General features: G+C 39.7%; 2 protein-coding genes across 5 annotated transcripts in view; one reads left to right on the plus strand and one right to left on the minus strand.

The window, feature by feature from the left end:
• The window catches only part of fu (STKc_STK36 domain-containing protein fused), a 148,868-nt gene extending 145,216 nt beyond the window's left edge, over window positions 1-3,652 (minus strand). For 2 of the 4 annotated variants that reach the window (XM_071672265.1, XM_071672264.1), the window contains exon 1: window positions 2,941-3,652. The gene's annotated coding sequence lies outside the window, so the exon portion shown is untranslated. Of the gene's footprint in view, window positions 1-2,297; window positions 2,863-2,940 lie in introns of those variants that run through there. The other 2 variants (XM_071672262.1, XM_071672267.1) reach the window with 2 other exon arrangements.
• Window positions 3,653-7,146: 3,494 nt separating this feature from the next.
• The window catches only part of LOC139754698 (RNA helicase aquarius), a 35,963-nt gene continuing 23,838 nt past the window's right edge, over window positions 7,147-19,271 (plus strand). Inside the window, exon 1 of the mRNA XM_071672268.1 lies at window positions 7,147-7,322. The gene's annotated coding sequence lies outside the window, so the exon portion shown is untranslated. The remainder of the gene's footprint in view (window positions 7,323-19,271) is intronic.

Genomic DNA, 19,271 nt, shown 5'->3' on the forward strand with positions numbered 1-19,271 from the left:
ATGAGGCCTTTGTTGTCTTTTCCTAGCGATACCCCGCACACATGAGGGGGGAGGGGGATGGTATTCCATGTGTGGTGAGGTGGCGATGGGAATGAATAAAGGCAGACAGTGTGAATTGTGTGCATGGGTATATAGGTATGTGTCTGTGTGTGTATATATATGTGTACATTGAGATGCATAGGTATGTATATTTGCGTGTGTGGACGTGTGTGTATATACATGTGTATGGGGGTGGGTTGGGCCATTTCTTTCGTCTGTTTCCTTGCGCTACCTCGCAAACGCGGGAGACAGCGACAAAGCAAAAAAAAAAAAAAAAAAAAAAAAATATAAATGAATCATGTAATATTGTTTAATATAATGCTCAAATTCAAGCTTAAAACTGCTCTCAAATTATCTAAATACTTCAACGGCACTGCAGAACTTAATCAGTATAGACACTGTTCCAAATAATGATGTAAAGCTACACTAATTTTCACCATTAATTCTATGGTGCAGAGTGACTATGCAGAAATTATTTCCTCTAATTTGTATCTGTGAATGCATACTCATTTGAAGCACCTGATTTCATCTCTTTACTGAAGCCCATCTGTACAGGGTGTCCCTGAGAAACTACTGTTCACCCAAATGGGGCACAGGTTTGATCTGCAAGGGTCAAATGTCATTTCTGTTTTTTGCTGTCATTTGTGTATGCCCTGAGAATCTGAAGCTATGAATGTGTTTGATATACACATTACAATCAAGGAGGCACTACCATACATACGGTTCAGCATGAATTTGCAAGTGAAAGGCAATGTCAAGTGCACAATGATAAAAATGCTCTGAAAAATGCATTGGCAGATAAAGATACATGAGTGATGATACACTGTGAAGCGTACATAAGTATGACATATAGAAAATGGCGAGAGTATGGGCGATCAAAAATGACAAAGTAAAGTTGGGCATCAATCTACAATTTGGTGGCACTCGCAGTTTATGGAATTATATATCTTTATAACCCAACTATTTTCAGTGAAGAAGGAAATCATTTTGTTTGCATCTTACATATAGTCTCTATAATTTGTATCCCTGGGGATAGGGGAGAAAGAATACTTCCCACGTGTTCCCTGCGTGTCGTAGAAGGCGACTAAAAGGGGAGGGAGCGGGGTGCTGGAAATCCTCCCCTCTCATCATTATTTTTTTCTTTTTTTAATTTTCCAAAAGAAGGAACAGAGAAGGGGGCCAGGTGAGGATATTCCCTCAGAGGCCCAGTCCTCCTGTTCTTAACGCTACCTCGCTAATGCGGGAAATGGCGAATAGTTTGAAAGAAAAGAAAGAATTTGTAAAGAATATATTTGCATGAGAAAAATATGCTTAATTGTACAGTGATGCTTTTTACATGAAAATGAGGAAAAAAAAATAACTTACAGTACACTTTCTATGGGAAATCTTGAACAAAATGATAACCAAATTTATTCATATAGAGGAAAAAATCATAATAAAAAATAAATCTACCCTTGTTTATATCATAATTTCCAGTTGCTTAAAAAATGAATTCAAAATCAGGTAAGAGAGTGTACAAAAGAGGATTGTGACACCTTTACATTACTCTGTGCAGTAAATCTAACCATACCCAGCAGGCACAGGGTCCACATGAATAGTGAAAGTGTATGTGGTCTTGGAATTATCTTTAACACCCAGAGAAGGTGTTAAAGATTTTTTGGTTTGTGGATATAGCTTACACTGATGGCCTTAATGACCCTGGTAGTGATAGGCCTAAGGGAATAACCACCAACCAACCATCCAATGGAAATATATAATCAGATATTTTCACAAATCAGTGTTCTAAGCTAAGCTGGTCAAGTTGCACTGTCAAACACATGTTACTAGATAAAAATCATCATTACCTTTAATTTTGGTACATGATATATGTGAAGTTTAAGGATGTGTTACATCCATAAACTACACTTTTAACTAATATTGATTCCATTAATCTTACCTCAGTGATTTTGTTATATCAGTGTTGACTAATCTAAACTAACTTAGAAAAGCCTGGCATAACCTACCTTACCAAAAACAAACCTTACTCGGTAAAAGGCCCTGTATTGCTATTAGCTTTGGATATTGCAGGACTTTGTTGTGAAATGCTTGTGTTGTGTTTAGATCATAGACAAAAAAAGTTGTAGTGTATGAACTTGAGCATTATACATTTTTAACCAATACTGAATATAGTTGTTGTAAACAAGGGAAAATTTGGGTCTAGTTAAAACAGGTGTAATCATTATATTAATAAAAGAAGCACAAAACTTTAAAAACCTTACCTAACCTTCCATGCCATCAAGCCTTATTTTGACATTCATCATTCTAGTCTGAATACACTAGTTATACCCTGACTGAGTACGGTGCAAATGGAGCTGGATAGCAAACACATGACACAGTAATCAATCACATGATCCTCATTCAATGTTAGTTATTTCTACTGTTATTTTGGCTACCTGGTGAGGTTAGGTGAAGTGTTATACTTTTTTCTCTAGTGCAGAATCTACTTTTACATGAACTCCACATATTTTGTTATACATTACCTGTAACAATAATGTCATTTAACATTCAATGAAATGCCCATTCATAATCCTCAAATACTACTGTAGTCTCTAGCATTTAACAAAATCATTAAATGTCCCAAGATAATATCCGCGCAGAGCCAAAATACTGTGATTTATCCCATATTTTCCAGAGTAAAGAACTCTGATGCAAAAGTAAGCCTATAATAATTCAATGTTAGTTTCAATTTAACCCTATAACTGAGTTTTAACCCTAACTAACCATGGGTTTATTATTTTCTTTTGATTGATTCAATAGGTTTCTGTATGATACTACTGCTTTATATCCACGTGAATGCTGTCATTTGTATAATAATAGTCATTATTCACAGTTGAAAAAAAGATCATATCACTGGTACTTAACCTTTCAGAGTGATGTCATGTATGGTTTGCTTCTCTCTTCTGTATATAATGTTGAAGATATTCTTCTGTCACTAATTCATTCATATTAATGCATCCTCTTTGTTTTGAAAGTATTACAAGAAGTCTTGCAATCCGGATCTTAATTCGTCTTGATAAATCCGGTTCCATTTTATCTATAAATAATTCATAATAAACAATATTTACGCCTACAACTTCAAAGGGACTCCAACTCAGAATCCGAAATACATTTGAAGTTATAAGTCAGATTAAAAGCTGGAGCTCTTAGGGGTAACTTCTTCTGCCCTTCATTGTCAGGAGACATTGTAAATACTTTTAAAGATATTGTGATGAAACATCTTATTGTATTTTACATATTTTTTCAGCATTTGATATCTGAAGTTACATTAGCGAAAAGAATTATCATGAAGAATTATTGCTCCCAACTTCACCCAAGGACAATTCAGACACCTCACTATCTTAAGCTAGTTTATAAAAATAAGTCATTAAAAGCTGGGGCTTGTATGGCCGATCTCTTCTAGCCTTCATTACCAGGGAGTCTTATCATTTTTCAAGAACATTGTCATGAAATCTATCCGTACATCAGTGGTACCTCCACCCTCAACCATGCCAGTGGCTCATTTCACCATGGATAAGTTCCTTTAGCAAGAAAAGCCCATGAATATTCTGAACTTGATACTGCAGATGATGACTAGCTCCACTGGCACTGAGTATTAAGGAGAAAAACTGAGTTTTAGTTTTGAATTTATTTGTTAGAAAAAAAATATTTTTATATATTTATTTTCCTTTGTAGCTGTCTCCCGCGTTAGCGAGGTAGCGCAAGCAAACAGAAGAAAGAATGGCCCAACCCGCCCACATACACATGTATATACATACACGTCCACACACGCAAATGTACATACCTTTACATCTCAATGTACACATATATATACACACACAGACATATACATATATACACATGTACATAATTCATACTGTCTGCCTTTATTTGTTCCCATCGCCACCCCGCCACACATGGAATAACAACCCCCCCCCCCCCTCATGTGTGCGAGGTAGCGCTAGGAAAAGACAACAAAGGCCCCATTCGTTCACACTCAGTCTCTAGCTGTCATGTAATAATGCACCGAAACCACAGCTCTCTTTCCATATCCAGGCCCCACACAACTTTCCATGGTTTACCTCAGACGCTTCACATGCCCTGGTTCAACCCACTGACAGCACGTCGACCCCGGTATACCACATCGTTCCAATTCACTCTATTCCTTGCACGCCTTTCACCCTCCTGCATGTTCAGGCCCCGATCACTCAAAATCTTTTTCACTCCATCTTTCCACCTCCAATTTGGTCTCCCACTTCTCCTCGTTCCCTCCACCTCTGACACATATATCCTCTTAGTCAATCTTTCCTCACTCATTCTCTCCATGTGACCAAACCATTTCAAAACACCCTCTTCTGCTCTCTCAGCCACACTCTTTTTATTTCCACACATCTCTCTTACCCTTACATTACTTCCTCGATCAAACCACCTCACACCACATATTGTCCTCAAACATCTCATTTCCAGCACATCCACCCTCCTGCGCACAACTCTATCCATAGCCCACGCCTCGCAACCATACAACATTGTTGGAACCGCTATTCCTTCAAACATACCCATTTTTGCATTCCGAGATAATGTTCGCGACTTCCAAATATTCTTCAATGCTCCCAGAATTTTCGCCCCCTCCCCCACACTATAATTCACTTCCGCTTCCATGGTTCCATCCGCTGCCAGATCCACTCCCAGATATCTAAAACACTTTACTTCCTCCAGTTTTTCTCCATTCAAACTTACCTCCCAATTGACTTGACCCTCAACCCTACTGTACCTAATAACCTTGCTCTTATTCACATTTCCTCTTAACTTCCTTCTTTCACACACTTTACCAAACTCAGTCACCAGCTTCTGCAGTTTCGCTGTATCATCAGCGAACAACAACTGACTCACTTCCCAAGCTCTCTCATCCACAACAGACTGCATACTTGCCCCTCTTTCCAAAACTCTTGCATTCACCTCCCTAACACCCCCATCAATAAACAAATTAAACAACCATGGAGACATCAAACACCCCTGCCGCAAACCTACATTCACTGAGAACCAATCACTTTCCTCTCTTCCTACACGTACACATGCCTTACATCCTCGATAAAAACTTTTCACTGCTTCTAACAACTTGCCTTCCACACCATATATTCTTAAAACCTTCCACAGAGCATCTCTATCAACTCTATCATATGCCTTCTCCAGATCCATAAATGCTACATACAAATCCATTTGTTTTTCTAAGTATTTCTCACATACATTCTTCAAAGCAAACACCTGATCCACACATCCTCTACCACTTCTGAAAACACACTGCTCTTCCCCAATCCGATGCTCTGTACATGCCTTCACCCTCTCAATCAATACCCTCCCATATAATTTACCAGGAATACTCAACAAACTTATACCTCTGTAATTTGAGCACTCACTCTTATCCCCTTTGCCTTTGTACAATGGCACTATGCAAGCATTCCGCCAATCCTCAGGCACCTCACCATGAGTGATACATACATTAAATAACCTTACCAACCAGTCAATAATACAGTCACCCCCTTTTTTAATAAATTCCACTGCAATACCATCCAAACCTGCTGCTTTGCCGGCTTTCATCTTCCGCAAAGCTTTTACTACCTCTTCTCTGTTTACCAAATCCTTTTCCCAAACCCTCTCACTTTGTACACCACCTCCACCAAAACACCCTACATCTGCCACTCTATCATCAAACACATTCAACAAACCTTCAAAATACTCACTCCATCTCCTTCTCACATCACCACTACTTGTTATCACGTCCCTATTAGCCCCCTTCACTGAAGTTCCCATTTGCTCCCTTGCCTTACGCACTTTATTTACCTCCTTCCAAAACATCTTTTTATTCTCCCTGAAAGTTAATGATACTCTCTCACCCTAAGTCTCATTTGCCCGCTTTTTCACCTCTTGCACCTTTCTCTTGACCTCCTGCTTCTTTCTTTTATACCTCTCCCACTCATTTGCATTATTTCCCTGCAAAAATCGTCCAAATGCCTCTCTCTTCTCTTTCACTGATAATCTTACTTCTTCATCCCACCACTCACTACCTTTTCTAATCAACCTACCTCCCTCGCTTCTCATGCCACAAGCATCTTATCCCTGGTGATAGGGGAGAAAGAATACTTCTCACGCATTCCTCACGTGTCGTGGAAGGCGACTAAAGGGGACGGGAGCGGGGGGCCAGAAACCCTCCCCTCCTTGTATTTTAACTTTCTAAAAGGGGAAAAACACACACACACACACACACACACACACACATATATATATATATATTTATATATATATATATATATATATATATATATATATATATATATATATATATATATATATATATATATATATATTTAACATCTTAAATAGTAGTGTTCCATAATATATATGTAACATTAATGACTTATAATCACCAAATGTATGGAACAAGAGTTAGTACTTTATTAGGTTATCTACCGACAGTAGGGTTTGAGAAGAGTTCGAATATGTATACCGGTTTAGTATTGTACAAAAAGGTCTCCCACAGCCAGTTTGTTAAGGTAATAAGATTTTTTTGATAAGTTAGGTAATGACGATATTAAATTGCATGCAGCTAAATTCTAAATCTTCTACATTGGTACTAGTAAATGTGCTCCATTCTTTGATATTAGTTTTCAATCATAATAAATCTTTCATGTATTTATTTCAGATGTGCTCTTTTACTCTCCTACTGTTACTGTCTACCTTGGGCCATCAATCAATTGAATGCATTTTGGGAAGCACATTAGAGATAATTATTTGTATATACTTATGTGATATCCTCAATGGAATACTCATATCTAAATCATGTATTTATTTTCTAATAATTTCAGTCATTCAATTAATCATGAATTTATTCATTTGTAAATAAATGCGGTGAGCTACTTCATTGTCCGATTCCTGATCGGATCTTTTATCTATACATTTATTCATCATTATCCATCTAGAATAAAATAAATGCTCTTTAATTATCGAATAAAGGTATAAAGCATCAAGAAATTAATTCTACATTGTTTTTGAAAACTTTTATATTAGTTCTATCGTCATACAGTACTCACAATTCAACTATTCGGACAAGTTGTGTATTTGTTAACGTTTGTGTATTGAAGACAAAATTTACATGTGACGTAGACTAGTAAAGAACAAATACTGCCAGTTGTCTAATCCCACCAGGATACCGATGATAAGAAGTGGAATGGAAGGCGACTTCGAAAAGTATTATTCTTATAATATGTTTTAAGGTAAGTTATCACAATCTTCAACTGAGATATCGTTGCCAGTGTGGTCGGCAGTAGATGAAGATATAAACGCTATCTGGCTTTTAGCAGTACGAAAAGCAAATTGTTGCTGAGATCAAACCCACGTTATCTTTGGACCTAAAGCAGAAGCCTTACTTTGAACTTACCATTCCTGCTTCAGCTCAGGATTAGATGCTAGCCAAGACCTCAGAGGAATTATATCGAGGTACAAAGTTTCTTTCGGGGCCCCTTTCCTTCTTCAGTAGTCATTCTACTTTTATCCACTACGTTTTATGCCAAGAACTGTAAGGCCGAAAAGGGTATGGAAGATGAGAGACGGGTGGAATGCTCGTCTTCAATATATTCAAACATTTTCTAAGATCCCAGGATTCCCGGCCTCCTTTTTATACCCCCGGGCTTAGGGACGATGTACACCCTGCTCCCCCTTCTCATTGGCCATGATGCTAGTGGCATGGCCCACTTAGTAGGTGCCAAAGTGCATGCCACTACATACCATTTCCATATACCTTTCATCAGTTGCCAATCAGGGTTGGGGCAATTAAGTTACAACTACAAATACCTCCCATTCTTGTAATTGCAATTATAATTACATACTTTTGGGAATGAAAATTACATTACAATTGCCACAAACCAAAATCACTTATAAGTACAGCTTCCCAAACTTGGAAAATAAGATTGGTTAAAAAAAGCACTAATTTTGCATTGTAAGGTTATCCTTTATTTACAAACAAATTTCATAAACCATTTTGAAAACAAAAATATAGATTTCATTTCAGCAGAAGTTGCAGATGGTAACGAAAAAGCTGGTAGATTTTGAAGCAATTTATTATTGCACTTTTTCAGTGACATTGAACGGAAAGAAGTGACACCAAGTTTAGCTCTGTTAGCACTGAAAAAAATTCCAGCATTGTTGAAAACTCACTTTGATGGAGCAGACGTAGAAGTACACCCAATCTTTAGTGGATGCAAAGTTTGGATCACTTGAAAATAACACGAGATCCTTTCTCTACATTATGCTTCAACAAAAGTGACATTTAACGGAAAGAAGTGACACCAAGTTTAGCTCTGCGAGCACTGAAAAAATTTCCAGCATTGTTGAAAACTTGCTTTGATGGAGCAGATGTAGCAGTACACCCAATCTTTAGTGGACGCAAAGTTTGGATCACTTGAAAATGATACGAGTTCCTTTCTCTACATTATGCTCCAACAAAAGACTCTCTGGCAATATGCTTCTCTCTGATCCCATTGATTTTGGAATTTCACTGAACATTTTGGTGTGAAGGAGAAAAGTCTAGTCTTTTTGATTCATGTAATTCTTCTGCAAGATCATCCTTGTTACTTTTTTGTCCAATAAAGATGCTGACTCCTGAACTACCTCCAATTCATCAAGCATTTCATTTACATATACCAGCACTTGGTCCATCTGCTCTTGTAATGGAAGCCAGTCCAGTTTGAACCTAGGATCCAAAAATGCCATTCCTTGAACATCTCTCATATCCATGTATGGATCCAATCTATTTTTCAGAGTCCAATAGGACTTTATCAAGTTCACAGAACTGTAATGGGTGTTATGATTATGAATTAGATTCTCCAGTGAGCATTAAATCCCTGAATCATTGGTCCAATAGCCTTGTGAAAAGGTTCGAGGACAATCACAAGCTCCTATAAGGCAGAAGTCTCCACTGGCATGATTTTCTTACATTTTTTGCTCTCCCTGGGACAGAAGGTCAACTACCTGGGACTGAAGATCAGTTGCATTATTCACCTCTGTAGGGTTCCTGAGTTCGTATAATGTTTTGTTTTTGTTATTATCAGATTGATATTTTTGTTTGGATCAGGTCAAGGGATCAATAGGGTGAACTCAAAGGGTTGATAATGAAAAGGTACCACAAGCAAGTACTGCTACTGCTACCGGCTATACTTTTCATGAAATGTACTACTGCCAACTACTACCACTACTGCCATTATTTTTTTGGACCAGTACCACCCAGTACTGCTTGCCCACCTTTGCATTAACAAGGTTATGAACACCACTTTCCTCCCCTTTCACAATTACAATTACATGATCACAATTGCAATTACAGTTACTTGATCACAATTAATTAGTTACAATTGATTACTTAAATTCTATTTTCAATTACAGTTACAGTATTGCTGTAATTAATTACATTTCAGTTGAATTACGACAACAACCCTGGTGCCTGTAGCATTTCCCACCTAACAGGTGCCAGAAGCACCTTTTTCTTCTTTTACGTTGGAGGCTCCAGTCACAAACAAGAGTCCACATTAAGGCCAGGCCTTAATTGAAATATAGATAGGATCTTAAAGGAAAAAGAAGAGACAAGGGAAAGTATTTTAAAAATTTTGGAGGAAGCGAAAAAAAAAAACTGTCATTGAAAATGTGTCAGGTCATGGTAATTGGGAAAGACATGAAAGGATAGAGGGTTCTGAAGCTTTGACTGTAGGGGAAGAAGTAGTGATCAAAAAGGCTAACTTAAATTGCCAAAGGCCATATAGCAATCATGTTACAGCAGTTTGTTGAGTATTGCATGGTCTAGCTAGTGGTGGGGGCACACAAGCAGCCAGGTCTTGGGAGCAGTATCCAAAGTAATACATATAGAAGAGGGAAGTGAACCAACATTGCAGCATAAGGCTAATGGATCAAGTTTTGAAGATAGCCTGAGAGTTGGACCGTTTTTTACTCAACTCTGTCAAGTAAGGATGCAGAGCTATAACCACCTCATGCGATAACTGTATCTGAACTAGGATGAATCAGTACTTTTTGTAAATGAAGCAACTGTTTGGAAGAAAAGAAATTTTGACATCTAAGCAGGACTCCCAGTTAATTAGAGGCGGATTTAAGTATTTCTGTAATGTGAGGTTTCCAAGAAAGAGTGGTTGTTACAGTAATACCAAGTATATTTATTGAGTTAAGAGATGGAATTATAGAAGTGTGACTGATAAGAGAAAAGTTAAGGAATTTTGGTAGAGAAATGGGTCGAAGCTGGGTCTTGGGGGAAGTAAACAAGCAGATTTCCTCTACCCCGTTGAGATATCCTGTCAAAGCTTGAGTTTATTGAGGAAGTTGTGTTGAGATGAAATGCAGATCAAGTAAGAGAAGAAGGAGCAGAATTGAAGAATGTGGAGGAATTCAGTGTTGAGTCATCAGCATATGAGTGCATTTAGTTATTTGTGGAAGAGAGGAAGTAGTCGACAAAAAGGAAAAAAAAGTTTTGGGGGACAGGACACCACTGTTGATGGAGAAAGTGAGGGAAACATCCATCAACAATCACTAGGGATTCCCTAAGTCTTTCAGGAATGATGACCAGCCTTTAGTAAGATTGGAAAAATTATCACCTGTAGATCTCACCTTACAGAATCCATACTGGTGATCAGAGAAGAGTGTGAGTTTCAAGGTGTCTAAGGATATTGGAGATGAGGAGTGATTCAGAGACTTTGCAAATGGTAGATGTCAAAGCAATAGGATGATTGTTAAAGGGGTCAGCATGGTCACCCTTCTTGGAAATGGGATGTATCAATACATGCCTCCAAAGAGAAGAAAAAGTTTTAGTTTTTATACAGAAATGGAACAGATGAGCAAGCACGGTGCAAGTTCAGAGGCACAGTTATTCAGTATATGGGGATGGATGCCATCAGGACCATAATCCTTGCATGTGTCCAGAAAAAGAAGGGCTTTTTGGACAGTCCAAAAAGAGATTACTGGGAGGGGCATAGGATTAGTAAGAGGAGCACCGGGGGTGAAGGAATGTTAGAGTCATCTAAGGTGGAGTAAGAGGAGAAACGGGAACTACAGAAAAGTTGCTTTGTCTGTGAGAGGGACTGCTACAGTGTCATCAGAACAGAAAAGTGAAGGAAATGTAGAGCGACAGAAGTTGTTGGAGATGCCTTTGCTACAGGGCAAGAAGACTTCTGAATTCACCCAACATATCTGCAAAACTCAGATTAGTTTGTATTCATACCTTACATGGCATGACATCATTCTGTGGATTACATTATTTATAGAGGATATTTGGCTTTTTTTTTACTCTGCAGGTAAGTTCTGGTGTTTTATTACAGCATCATTGACTTGTGTTTACCAATACACAAAGTGAATATAGACGCGTTTGGTCAACCAATTTTGATGGTTACTATTTCAAACTCCTCATACATTTTTTTTCTTGATATTAGCTAAGACAGCACAGGCAGCTGAAGCCCTAATGAAGGCCATCCCATTAACACTCTTTCTCTCTCTCTCTGAGGACAATATGTGGTGTGAGGTGGTTTGATTGACTAAGTAATGAAAGGGTAAGAGAGATGTGTGGAAATAAAAAGAGCGTGGTTGAGAGAGCAGAAGAGGGTGTTTTGAGATGGTTTGGGCACATGGAGAGGATGAGTGAGGAAAGATTGACCAAGAGGATATATGTGTCGGAGGTGGAGGGAACGAGGAGAAGTGGGAGACCAAATTGGAGGTGGAAAGATGGAGTGAAAAAGATATTGAGTGATCGGGGCCTGAACATGCAGGAGGGTGAAAGGCGGGTAAGGAATAGAGTGAATTGGATCGATGTGGTATACTGGGGTTGACGTGCTGTCAGTGGATTGAATCAGGGCATGTGAAGCGTCTGGGATAATCCATGGAAAGTTGTGTGGGGCCTGGATGTGGAAAGGGAGCTGTGGTTTCGGGCATTATTGCATGACAGCTAGAGACTGAGTGTGTACGAATGGGGCCTTTGTTGTCTTTTCCTAGCGCTACCTCGCACACATGAGGGGGGAGGGGGATGGTATTCCATGTGTGGCGAGGTGGCGATGGGAATGAATAAAGGCAGACAGTGTGAATTTTGTGCATGGGTATATATGTATATGTCTGTGTGTGTATATATATGTGTACATTGAGATGTATAGGTATGTATATTTGCGTTTGTGGGCGTGTATGTGTGTACATTGTGTATGGGGGTGGGTTGGGCCATTTCTTTCTTCTGTTTCCTTGCGCTACCTCGCAAACGCGGGAGACAGCGACAAAGAAAAATAAAAAAATAAATTATATATATATATATATATTTTTTTTTTTGCCGCTGTCTCCCGCGTTTGTGAGGTAGCGCAAGGAAACAGACGAAAGAAATGGCCCAACCTACCCCCATACACATGTATATACATACGTCCACACACGCAAATATACATACCTACACAGCTTTCCATGGTTTACCCCAGACGCTTCACATGCCTTGATTCAAGCCACTGAAAGCACGTCAACCCCAGTATACCACATCGCTCCAATTCACTCTATTCCTTGCCCTCCTTTCACCCTCCTGCATGTTCAGGCCCTGATCACACAAAATCTTTTTCACTCCATCTTTCCACCTCCAATTTGGTCTCCCTCTTCTCCTCGTTCCCTCCACCTCCGACACATATATCCTCTTGGTCAATCTTTCCTCACTCATTCTCTCCATGTGACCAAACCATTTCAAAACACCCTCTTCTGCTCTCTCAACCACGCTCTTTTTATTTCCACACATCTCTCTTACCCTTACGTTACTTACTCGATCAAACCACCTCACACCACACATTGTCCTCAAACATCTCATTTCCAGCACATCCATCCTCCTGCGCACAACTCTATCCATAGCCCACGCCTCGCAACCATACAACATTGTTGGAACCACTATTCCTTCAAACATACCCATTTTTGCTTTCCGAGATAATGTTCTCGACTTCCACACATTCTTCAAGGCTCCCAGGATTTTCGCCCCCTCCCCCACCCTATGATTCACTTCCGCTTCCATGGTTCCATCCGCTGCCAGATCCACTCCCAGATATCTAAAACACTTCACTTCCTCCAGTTTTTCTCCATTCAAACTCACCTCCCAATTGACTTGACCCTCAACCCTACTGTACCTAATAACCTTGCTCTTATTCACATTTACTCTTAACTTTCTTCTTTCACACACTTTACCAAACTCAGTCACCAGCTTCTGCAGTTTCTCACATGAATCAGCCACCAGCGCTGTATCATCAGCGAACAACAACTGACTCACTTCCCAAGCTCTCTCATCCCCAACAGACCTCATACTTGCCCCTCTTTCCAAAACTCTTGCATTCACCTCCCTAACAACCCCATCCATAAACAAATTAAACAACCATGGAGACATCACACACCCCTGCCGCAAACCTACATTCACTGAGAACCAATCACTTTCCTCTCTTCCTACACGTACACATGCCTTACATCCTCGATAAAAACTTTTCACTGCTTCTAACAACTTGCCTCCCACACCATATATTCTTAATACCTTCCACAGAGCATCTCTATCAACTCTATCATATGCCTTCTCCAGATCCATAAATGCTACATACAAATCCATTTGCTTTTCTAAGTATTTCTCACATACATTCTTCAAAGCAAACACCTGATCCACACATCCTCTACCACTTCTGAAACCACACTGCTCTTCCCCAATCTGATGCTCTGTACATGCCTTCACCCTCTCAATCAATATCCTCCCATATAATTTACCAGGAATACTCAACAAACTTATGCCTCTGTAATTTGAGCACTCACTCTTATCCCCTTTGCCTTTGTACAATGGCACTATGCATGCATTCCGCCAATCCTCAGGCACCTCACCATGAGTCATACATACATTAAATAACCTTACCAACCAGTCAATAATAGTCACCCCCTTTTTTAATAAATTCCACTGCAATACCATCCAAACCTGCTGCCTTGCCGGCTTTCATCTTCCGCAAAGCTTTTACTACCTCTTCTCTGTTTACCAAATCTTATATATATATATATATATATATATATATATATATATATATATATATATATATATATATATATATATATATTCACTGAGAACCAATCACTTTCCTCTCTTCCTGCACGTACACATGCCTTACATCCTCGATAAAAACTTTTCACTGCTTCTAACAACTTTCCTCCCACACCATATATTCTTAATACCTTCCACAGAGCATCTCTATCAACTCTATCATATGCCTTCTCCAGATCCATAAATGCTACATACAAATCCATTTGCTTTTCTAAGTATTTCTCACATACATTCTTCAAAGCAAACACCTGATCCACACATCCTCTACCACTTCTGAAACCACACTGCTCTTCCCCAATCTGATGCTCTGTACATGCCTTCACCCTCTCAATCAATACCCTCCCATATAATTTACCAGGAATACTCAACAAACTTATACCTCTGTAATTTGAGCACTCACTCTTATCCCTTTGCCTTTGTACAATGGCACTATGCACGCATTCCGCCAATCCTCAGGCACCTCACCATGAGTCATACATACATTAAATAACCTTACCAACCAGTCAACAATACAGTCACCCTCTTTTTTAATAAATTCCACTGCATTTACCATCCAAACCTGCTGCCTTCCCGGCTTTATTTCCGCAAAGTTTTTATCCTCTTTTGTTTACCAAATCAATTATATATAAAATATTATATTTTTTATATAATTATATATATTAAAATATATATTTTTAATATTTATAAAATTAATTATATTATATTTTGCTGTGTGGGGGATAATAGGGGGGGAAATTTCTGTTTTTTTTTTTTTTTTTAAAAGGGGGGGGGCCATTTTTTCCCCCCCTTTTTGTTTTTGCTACCTCGAACGCGGGAAAGGGAAAAAATTTTTAAAAAAAAAAAAAAATTTTAAATTATTTTTTTATTTTATAATTTTTATAAAAATTTATTTTTATCCATCCACCATCCTCACGATTCCCTAAATACATCCCTTCCTCCCCCACTCCCCTTAAATTTCCTTGTTCTTTTTTTTCCCTTTCGTCTAAGTTTCTCTGGTCTTCCTCACACAAGTCTCCTTCCCAAGCTCACTTACTCTCACCCCCCTTTTCCCCCAACATTCACTTTCTTTTTGAAACCATACAAATTTTCCCCTTTACCTCCCAAGATAATGACAGAATCCTCCAGTTGACCTCTCAGCACATTAACACCCAAAAAAGCCTTTTTTCGCGCCTGTCAATTAACATGAACCAATAACGCTCTTTGGCCATCCCCTCCCTTACTACGTTGTTTATGTATATCTCGCTTTTTAAACCGGTTTCCCCAATCCCAGTCCTTTTTAGACATAAATCTAAAAGCTCTTCACCATTTCCATTTACAACACTAAAACCCCATTTTTTACCAATTTTCCCCAACTGCCACTTTTTACTCACCTTTGCATTCAAATACCCATCCAAAACCCGGTCTCTGCATAAAAAAACCCTAACACACTATTCAGCTGCCCCCCCAAAACCTTGCCTCTCATGGTCTTTCATCTTTCAGGTGCAATGGAGGGATGTCGATCATTTCTTGTGGGGCGATGGTGAAGATTTGTATGGGTTTTTTCAGAAAAGAAGAGAGAATGTTGGGGTGAAGGGAGTGGTGAGAGTAAGTGAGCTTAGGAAGGAGACTTGTGTAAGGAAGTCCCAGAGAGACTGAGTACAGAATGGAAAAAGGTGAAAACAAAGGAGGAAAGGGGGAGTGGGGGAGAATGGGATGTATTTAAGGAAGCGTGATAGTTTCCCGCAAAAGATGCTTGTGGCATGAGAAGCGGGGGAGGTGGGATGATTAGAAAGGGTAGTGAGTGGTGGGATGAAGAAGTAAGATTATTAGTGAAAGAGAAGAGAGAGGCATTTGGACAATTTTTGCAGGGAAAAATGCAGATGAGTGGGAGATGTATAAAAGAAAGAGGCAGGAGGTAAGAGAAAAGTGCAAGAGGTGAAAAAGAGGCAAATGAGATTGGGGTAGAGGTACCATTAAATTCTAAGGAGGATAAGATTTTTGGAAGGGGGGTAAATAAAGTCCGTAAGACAAGGGAACAAATGGAAATTCAGTGAAGGGGCAAATGGGGAGGTGATAACAAATAGTGGTGATGTGAGAAGGAGATGGAGTGATATTTTGAAGGTTGTTGAAAAAGTGTTTGATGATAGAGTGGCAGATTAGGGTGTTTTAGTCGAGGTGGTGTGCAAAGTAAGAGAGTAGGGAAAAGGATTTGATAAACAGAGAAGAGGGAGTAAAAGCTTGTGGAAGATGAAAGCTGGTAAGGCAGCAGGTTTGGATGGTATTGCATAGTGGAATTTTTTTAAAAAAAGGGGTGACTGTATTGTTGACTGTTGGTAAGGGTTATTTAATGTGTGTATGACTCATGGTGAGGTGCCTGAGATTGGCGGAATGCTTGCATAGTGCCATTGTACAGAGGAAGGGGATAAGAGTGAGTTTCTCAAATTACAGGTTATAAGTTTGTTTAGTAATCCTGGGAAATTATATTTGGGGGGGTATTGATTGAGAGGGTGAAGGCATGTACAAAGCATCAGACTGGGAAAGAGCATGTGTGGTTTCAGAAGTGGTAGAGGATGTGTGGATCAGGTGTTTGCTTTGAAGAATTATTGAGAAATACTTAGAAAAGCAAATGGATTTGTATGTAGCATTTATGGATCTGGAGAAGGCATATGATAAAGAGTTGATAGAGATGCTCTGTGGGAAGGTATTAAGAATATATGGTGTGGGAGGGAAGTTGTTTAAGCAGTAAAAGTTTTTATCGGGACGAGGTATGTGTACGTGTAGGAAGAGAGGAAAGTGATGGGTTCTCGGTGAATGTAGGGTTTGCGGCAGGGTGTGTGATGTCTCCATGGTTTTAATTTGTTTATTGATGGGTTGTTAGGGAGGTGAATGCAAGAGTTTTGGAAAGAGGGGCAAGTATGAAATCTGTTGTGGATAGAGGCTTGGGAAGTGAGTCATTTGTTGTTCGTTGATGATACAGCACTGGTGACTGATTCATGTGAGAAACTGCAGAAGCTGGTGAAATGAGTTTGGTAAAGTGTGTGAAAGAAGAATGCTGAGAGTAAATGCGAATAAGAGCAAGGTTATTAGGACAGTAGGTTGAGGGTCAAGTCAATTGGGAGGGAAATTGAATGGAGAAAAACTGGAGGAAGTGAAGTGTTTTAGATATCTGGAGTGGATCTGGCAGCGGATGGAACCTGGAAGGGAAGTGGGAATCATAGGGTGGGAGAGGGGGTGAAAATTCTGGGAGCTTGAAAATGTGTGGGGAAATCGGAACAAATTTTCTCGGAAAGCATAAATGGGTATGTTTGAGGGAAAAGTGGTTCCAACAATGTTATATGGTTGCGAGGTGTGGGCTATGGATAGAGTTTTTGCGCAGGAGGGTGGATGTGCTGGAAAAGAGAGTTTTAGGATGATATGTGGTGTGAGGTGGTTTATTCGGGTAAGTAATGTAAGGGTAAGAGAGATGTGTGGTGATAAAAGAGTGTGGTTTAGAGAGCAGAAGAGGGTGTTTTGAGATGGTTTGGGCACATGGAGAGGATGAGTGAGGAAAGATTGACCAAGAGGATATATGTGTCGGAGGTGGAGGGAACGAGGAGAAGTGGGAGACCAAATTGGAGGTGGAAAGATGGAGTGAAAAAGATATTGAGTGATCGGGGCCTGAACATGCAGGAGGGTGAAAGGCGGGCAAGGAATAGAGTGAATTGGATCGATGTGGTATACCGGGGTTGACGTGCTGTCAGTGGATTGAATCAGGGCTGTGAAGCGTCTGGGATAATCCATGGAAAGTTGTGTGGGGCCTGGATGTGGAAAGGGAGCTGTGGTTTCGGGCATTATTGCATGACAGCTAGAGACTGAGTGTGTACGAATGGGGCCTTTGTTGTCTTTTCCTAGCGCTACCTCGCACACATGAGGGGGGAGGGGGATGGTATTCCATGTGTGGCGAGGTGGCGATGGGAATGAATAAAGGCAGACAGTGTGAATTTTGTGCATGGGTATATATGTATATGTCTGTGTGTGTATATATATGTGTACATTGAGATGTATAGGTATGTATATTTGCGTGTGTGGGCGTGTATGTGTGTACATTGTGTGTGAGGGTGGGTTGGGCTATTTCTTTCTTCTGTTTCCTTGCGCTACCTCGCAAACGCGGGAGACAGCTACAAAGAAAAATAAAAAAATAAATTATATATATATATATATTATATATATATATATATATATATATATATATATATATATATATGTATATATATATATATCTTTTCTTTCTTTCATACTATTCGCCATTTCCCGCATTAGCGAGGTAGCGTTAAGAACAGAGGACTGGGCCTTAGAGGGAATATATATATATATATTTTTTTTTTTTTGCCGCTGTCTCCCGCGTTTGTGAGGTAGCGCAAGGAAACAGACGAAAGAAATGGCCCAACCTACCCCCATACACATGTATATACATACGTCCACACACGCAAATATACATACCTACACAGCTTTCCATGGTTTACCCCAGACGCTTCACATGCCTTGATTCAATCCACTGACAGCACGTCAACCCCGGTATACCACATCGCTCCAGTTCACTCTATTCCTTGCCCTCCTTTCACCCTCCTGCATGTTCAGGCCCTGATCACACAAAATCTTTTTCACTCCATCTTTCCACCTCCAATTTGGTCTCCCTCTTCTCCTCGTTCCCTCCACCTCCGACACATATATCCTCTTGGTCAATCTTTCCTCACTCATTCTCTCCATGTGACCAAACCATTTCAAAACACCCTCTTCTGCTCTCTCAACCACGCTCTTTTTATTTCCACACATCTCTCTTACCCTTTCGTTACTTACTCGATCAAACCACCTCACACCACACATTGTCCTCAAACATCTCATTTCCAGCACATCCATCCTCCTGCGCACAACTCTATCCATAGCCCACGCCTCGCAACCATACAACATTGTTGGAACCACTATTCCTTCAAACATACCCATTTTTGCTTTCCGAGATAATGTTCTCGACTTCCACACATTCTTCGAGGCTCCCAGGATTTTCGCCCCCTCCCCCACCCTATGATTCACATCCGCTTCCATGGTTCCATCCGCTGCCAGATCCACTCCCAGATATCTAAAACAC

This window comes from Panulirus ornatus, chromosome 17 (genome assembly GCF_036320965.1).
Source record: "Panulirus ornatus isolate Po-2019 chromosome 17, ASM3632096v1, whole genome shotgun sequence".
Taxonomy (NCBI): Eukaryota; Metazoa; Arthropoda; class Malacostraca; order Decapoda; family Palinuridae; genus Panulirus; species Panulirus ornatus.